The following is a 6,419-nucleotide window of genomic DNA, read 5'->3' on the forward strand; positions in this document are numbered from 1 at the left end:
ATCTAATGTTCAATCTCTATCCCTGTATCAGTCTCTACGTGTTGTTACCCACAGAGTGTAGCACAGAGTCTACCCCAATCTAATGTTCAATCTCTATCACTGTATCAGTCTCTACGTGTTGTTACCAATCTAATGTTCAATCTCTATCCCTGTATCAGTCTCTACGTGTTGTTACCCACAGAGTGTAGCACAGAGTCTATCCCAATCTAATGTTCAATCTCTATCCCTGTATCAGTCTCTACATGTTGTTACCAATCTAATGTTCAATCTCTATCACTGTATCAGTCTCTATCACTGTATCAATCTCTACGTGTTGTTACCCACAGAGTGTAGCACAGAGTCTATCCCAATCTAATGTTCAATCTCTATCGCTGTATCAGTCTCTACGTGTTGTTACCAATCTAATGTTCAATCTCTATCACTGTATCAGTCTCTATCACTGTATCAATCTCTACGTGTTGTTACCCACAGAGTGTAGCACAGAGTCTATCCCAATCTAATGTTCAATCTCTATCGCTGTATCAGTCTCTACGTGTTGTTACCAATCTAATGTTCAATCTCTATCCCTGTATCAGTCTCTACGTGTTGTTACCCATGTTCAATCTCTATCAGTCTCTATGTGTTGTTACCAATCTAATGTTCAATCTCTATCCCTGTATCAGTCTCTACGTGTTGTTACCAATGTTCAATCTCTATCAGTCTCTACGTGTTGTTACCCATCAAATGTTCAATCTCTATCAATCTCTACGTGTTGTTACCAATGTTCAATCTCTATCACTGTATCAATCTCTACGTGTTGTTACCAATCTAATGTTCAATCTCTATCACTGTATCAGTCTCTATGTGTTGTTACCAATGTTCAATCTCTATCACTGTATCAGTCTCTACGTGATGTTACCAATCTAATGTTCAATCTCTATCACTGTATCAGTCTCTACGTGTTGTTACCAATCTAATGTTCAATCTCTATCAATCTCTACGTTTTGTTACCAATCTAATGTTCAATCTCTATCACTGTATCAGTCTCTACGTGTTGTTACCAATGTTCAATCTCTATCAGTCTCTACGTGTTGTTACCAATCTAATGTTCAATCTCTATCACTGTATCAGTCTCTATGTGTTGTTACCAATGTTCAATCTCTATCAGTCTCTACGTGTTGTTACCAATGTTCAATCTCTATCACTGTATCAGTCTCTACGTGTTGTTACCAATCTAATGTTCAATCTCTATCACTGTATCAGTCTCTACATGTTGTTACCAATGTTCAATCTCTATCACTGTATCAGTCTCTATGTGTTGTTACCAATGTTCAATCTCTATCACTGTATCAGTCTCTATGTGTTGTTACCAATCTAATGTTCAATCTCTATCCCTGTATCAGTCTCTACGTGTTGTTACCAATCTAATGTTCAATCTCTATCCCTGTATCAGTCTCTACGTGTTGTTACCAATCTAATGTTCAATCTCTATCACTGTATCAGTCCCTACGTGTTGTTACCAATCTAATGTTCAATCTCTATCACTGTATCAGTCTCTACGTGTTGTTACCAATCTAATGTTCAATCTCTATCACTGTATCAGTCTCTACATGTTGTTACCAATCTAATGTTCAATCTCTATCACTGTATCAGTCTCTATGTGTTGTTACCAATCTAATGTTCAATCTCTATCACTGTATCAGTCTCTACGTGTTGTTACCAATCTAATGTTCAATCTCTATCACTGTATCAGTCTCTACGTGTTGTTACCAATCTAATGTTCAATCTCTATCACTGTATCAATCTCTACGTGTTGTTACCCATGTTCAATCTCTATCACTGTATCAGTCTCTACGTGTTGTTACCAATCTAATGTTCAATCTCCATCCCTGTATCAGTCTCTACGTGTTGTTACCCATGTTCAATCTCTATCAGTCTCTACGTGTTGTTACCAATGTTCAATCTCTATCACTGTATCAGTCTCTACGTGTTGCTACCAATCTAATGTTCAATCTCCATCCCTGTATCAGTCTCTACGTGTTGTTACCCATGTTCAATCTCTATCAGTCTCTACGTGTTGTTACCAATGTTCAATCTCTATCAGTCTCTCCATGTTGTTACCAATCTAATGTTCAATCTCTATCCCTGTATCAGTCTCTACGTGTTGTTACCAATCTAATGTTCAATCTCTCTCACTGTATCAGTCTCTACGTGTTGTTACCAATGTTCAATCTCTATCACTGTATCAGTCTCTACGTGTTGTTACCAATGTTCAATCTCTATCACTGTATCAGTCCCTACTTGTTGTTACCAATCTAATGTTCAATCTCTATCCCTGTATCAGTCTCTACGTGTTGTTACCAATCTAATGTTCAATCTCTATCACTGTATCAGTCTCTATGTGTTGTTACCAATCTAATGTTCAATCTCTATCACTGTGTCAGTCTCTCTTCCCCCTCTCTCTCAATTTCATTTACAATTTCAATTCAATGAAAATCTGTCTCAATTATTTTGTTCAACTAAATAAATATCTCTGTCTCTCTCACTCTCTCTCAATTCAATTTCAATGGAAATTCAATGGAAATCTCTCTCAGTTCAATTCAATTTAAGGGGTTTATTGTCATGGGAAACGTGTTAACATTGCCAAAGTGTCAGGATTTGGCCAGGGTTGTTCCAGTTGTTTGTCAGTAGATGTCCCCATTGTGCTTTTTGTCCCTGTGTTTTTCCCTTGATCCCCATTATTGTTTGCACCTGTGTCTCGTTTCCCCTGATTGTATTTAAACCCTTTGTTTCCCTCAGTTCTGTGCTCTGTGTTTGTATGTTAGCACCCTGCCCTAGTGTTCTGTGTGCTCTTGTCGATTCCGGGTAACGTTCTTGTGGTATTCTGTTTTTTTGTTTTTGTCTAGTTTTGGTGAGTTTCTTTTTAGGTCTTTTTGTGTTTTACCTTTCACCTTTTGGATTTGCCATTTTTTATTTATTAAATACACCGTCTTAAGTACTGCTGTGTCTGCCTCATCTTCTGGGTTCTGCTGTCTATTCGTGGCTCAGTTGGTTAAGTGACTGTTTCTCACTCCGGAGACCCAGGTTCGAAACCGGGTCCTGACAGAAACACAGAGCCAAAAATGAACCCAGAGGCAGCCAGTTCCCAGGACCTTTTTGCCACGCTGTCCCACCACCAGGAGACTGTCCAACGCCACGAAGCCGCCCTGGTTCAGCAAGAGGCCTTAATGGCTAGACATTCTCATCTTCTGTCGGAGATGCTGACTTCCATTAAGCAAATATCTGATCGACTTACCCCGGCAACAGTTCCCGTCCCAGTACCTCAAGTTCACGTACCCATGGCAGTTAACCCCCTGGCTGAACCTCGTCTTCCACCTCCCCAACGGTTCTCAGGTGATCCAAGTGCTTGTAAAGGGTTTCTCACTCAATGTTCTCTCTCCTTTGAGCTGCAACCTTCGTCGTTTCCCACCGACCGGTCTAAGATCGCATATATCATCACCCTGCTGTCGGAAAAAGCCCTGGCCTGGGCTACTGCTGTGTGGGATGCCCATAGTTCCTGCTGTGCCAGCTACTCTGCCTTTGCTGAGGAATTCAAACGAGTGTTTCAAGGCCCAAGCAGTGGTTCTGACTCAGCCAAACAGCTCCTGACTCTCCATCAAGGTTGGCGCAGCGTGACGGACTATGCCATCCAGTTCCGCACGGTGGCAGCAGCGAGTGGCTGGAACAACGAGGCGCTCACGGTGTGCTTTCTGAAAGGCCTTTCCGACACTATCCAAGATGAACTGGCCACTCGGGAACCACCGGACAATCTCGAGTCCCTGATCAAGTTGGCCTCACGCATTGACCAGCGTCTGAGAGAGAGAGAACTCAACCGTAGACCTCTAGCTCCTATCAGTCCCAGCTCCGAGTCCCCACCTTTATCATCACTGGCTCCACCGGAACCCATGCAGATTGGACGCATCTCCCAGGCTGAGAGAGACCGCCGGATGAGGAGCGACGCTGTCTATATTGCGGCAAACCGGGCCATTTCCGTTCCACGTGTCCCGGGCTCCAGGGAAACGCTCTGTCCCATACAGACCGGGGGAACTGTAACGGGAAACATAACCTCCTCCCATCCGTCCAACTCCCGTCTGCTCATTCCAGTCACCCTCTCCTGGGACAACCACAAGCTTCACCTTCAAGCCTTGGTAGACTCTGGAGCCGCAGGTAACTTCATGGATGGTGTCTGGGCGAAGGAGAATGGCGTTCCCTCTGAACCTCTAAGTGACCCCATGAGGGTTACTACATTGGATGGAAGCCCTTTGGGATCTGGACTTGTCACTCATGTCACTACCTCCTTGAGACTTTCAGTTTCACAACACCAGGAATTGATGAACTTTCATTTGATCTCCTGTTCCGAGTTCCCTCTCGTCCTTGGATACCCCTGGCTTCACAGCCATAACCCTCACATCGACTGGTCTGTGGGCACTATCAAGCAGTGGGGTCCTACGTGCCAAGCTACTTGTATTTTCCAGAATTCCCGAGTTCTACTCCCGAGTCTTTAGAATCCATCGACCTGACCCGAGTTCCCGAGTGTTACCATGACCTCAAACTGGTGTTTAGCAAACAGAGGGCCACCATGCTACCACCCCATAGATCTTACGATTGCCCCATCGACCTGTTTCCGGGCACTTGCCCTCCCAGGGGTCGGATCTTTTCCCTATCTCCACCCGAACGAGCTGCTATGGATACCTACATCAAGGACTCTCTGGAAGCAGGCCTCATGCGTCCATCCACCTCCCCGGCGGGAGCAGGGTTTTTCTTTGTGGCCAAGAAAGACGGTGGGTTACGTCCTTGCATCGACTACCGGGGACTCAATGACATAACCGTCCGTAACCGTTACCCGCTACCCCTTATGGCCACAGCCTTCGAGCTGCTCCAGGAAGCAGTTGTTTTCACTAAGCTTGACCTGCGGAACGCATACCATCTTGTGCGGATCAGACCTGGTGACGAGTGGAAGACCGCTTTCAACACGCCTACTGGTCACTATGAATACTTGGTGATGCCCTTCGGCCTGACCAACGCCCCAGCGGTGTTCCAAGCGCTCATAAACGATGTGCTTAGGGATATGCTTAACATATTTGTGTTCGTTTACTTGGATGACATCCTCATCTTTTCGAGCTCCCTTCAAGAACACACTAAGCATGTCAAACAAGTACTCAAACGCCTCCTGGACAGCCATCTGTACGTTAAGCCGGAAAAATGTGAATTCCATTCATCCCGAGTACAATTCCTGGGATTTGTAGTGGAACCCGGTCGAATCCAAATGGACCCTAGGAAGGTAGGGGCGGTAGCGGATTGGCCCACCCCCAAATCCGTTAAGGATGTTCAGCGTTTCCTGGGCTTCACAAACTTTTACCGCAAGTTCATCAAGAACTTCAGTTTGGTGGCAGCTCCTCTCTCAGCTTTAACCAAAGGTGGCAATGCAAGGTTTTTTGGGGAAGAGAAGCTGAGACGGCCTTCCAAGGACTCAAGCAGCGCATCCTCTCTGCTCCCATCCTGATACTACCGACTACGGATGAACCATTTGTGGTGGAGGTAGACGCATCAGAGGTTGGTGTTGGAGCTGTCCTGTCTCAGAGGGGTGAAGACAAGAAGCTTCATCCGTGCGCTTTCTTCTCACACCGGCTTACCCCGACTGAGAGGAACTACGATGTGGGGGATCGTGAACTCCTAGCGGTTAAGATGGCATTGAAGGAATGGAGACACTGGCTCGAGGGGGCTTCTCACCCGTTTCAAGTGCTTACGGACCACAAAAATCTGGAGTATATCCAGCAGGCGAAGCGATTGAACTCTAGACAAGCTAGATGGTCTCTTTTCTTCAATCGATTCCAGTTTATCCTCACCTATCGGCCCGGGTCGAAGAATCTCAAACCGGATGCCCTGTCCCGAGTCTACGCTCCTGCCATTCGAGATGACACAGACATGCCTGTCCTTCCTGCTGCTAAGATTGTGGCTCCGATCTCGTGGCAAGTTGAGGATACCGTGAGACGTGCTCAAGCTAGCGAACCGGACCCTAAAGGAGGCCCTGCCAATCGGTTGTTTGTCCCCAAGGCAGTGAGGACTCAGGTCCTTCTGTGGGGGCACTCCTCTCGCCTCACCTGTCATCCGGGCGTAGGTCGCACCTTGGAGTTCATCCAGCGTAAGTTCTGGTGGCCTACCATAAGAGAAGACGTTGCCACTTTCGTCAATGCCTGCCCCGTGTGCTGCCAGGGCAAATCTTCTCACCTCCGCCCTCAAGGACTCCTTCACCCTTTACCTGTTCCCCACAGACCCTGGTCCCATATCTCATTGGACTTTATTACTGGACTTCCTCCATCCCATGGCAATACTACTATCCTAGTCATAATCGACAGGTTTTCAAAGGCGGCCAGGTTCGTCCCTCTGACTAAGTTACCTTC

The sequence above is a fragment of the Oncorhynchus masou genome, unplaced genomic scaffold (genome assembly GCF_036934945.1).
Source record: "Oncorhynchus masou masou isolate Uvic2021 unplaced genomic scaffold, UVic_Omas_1.1 unplaced_scaffold_181, whole genome shotgun sequence".
Taxonomy (NCBI): Eukaryota; Metazoa; Chordata; class Actinopteri; order Salmoniformes; family Salmonidae; genus Oncorhynchus; species Oncorhynchus masou.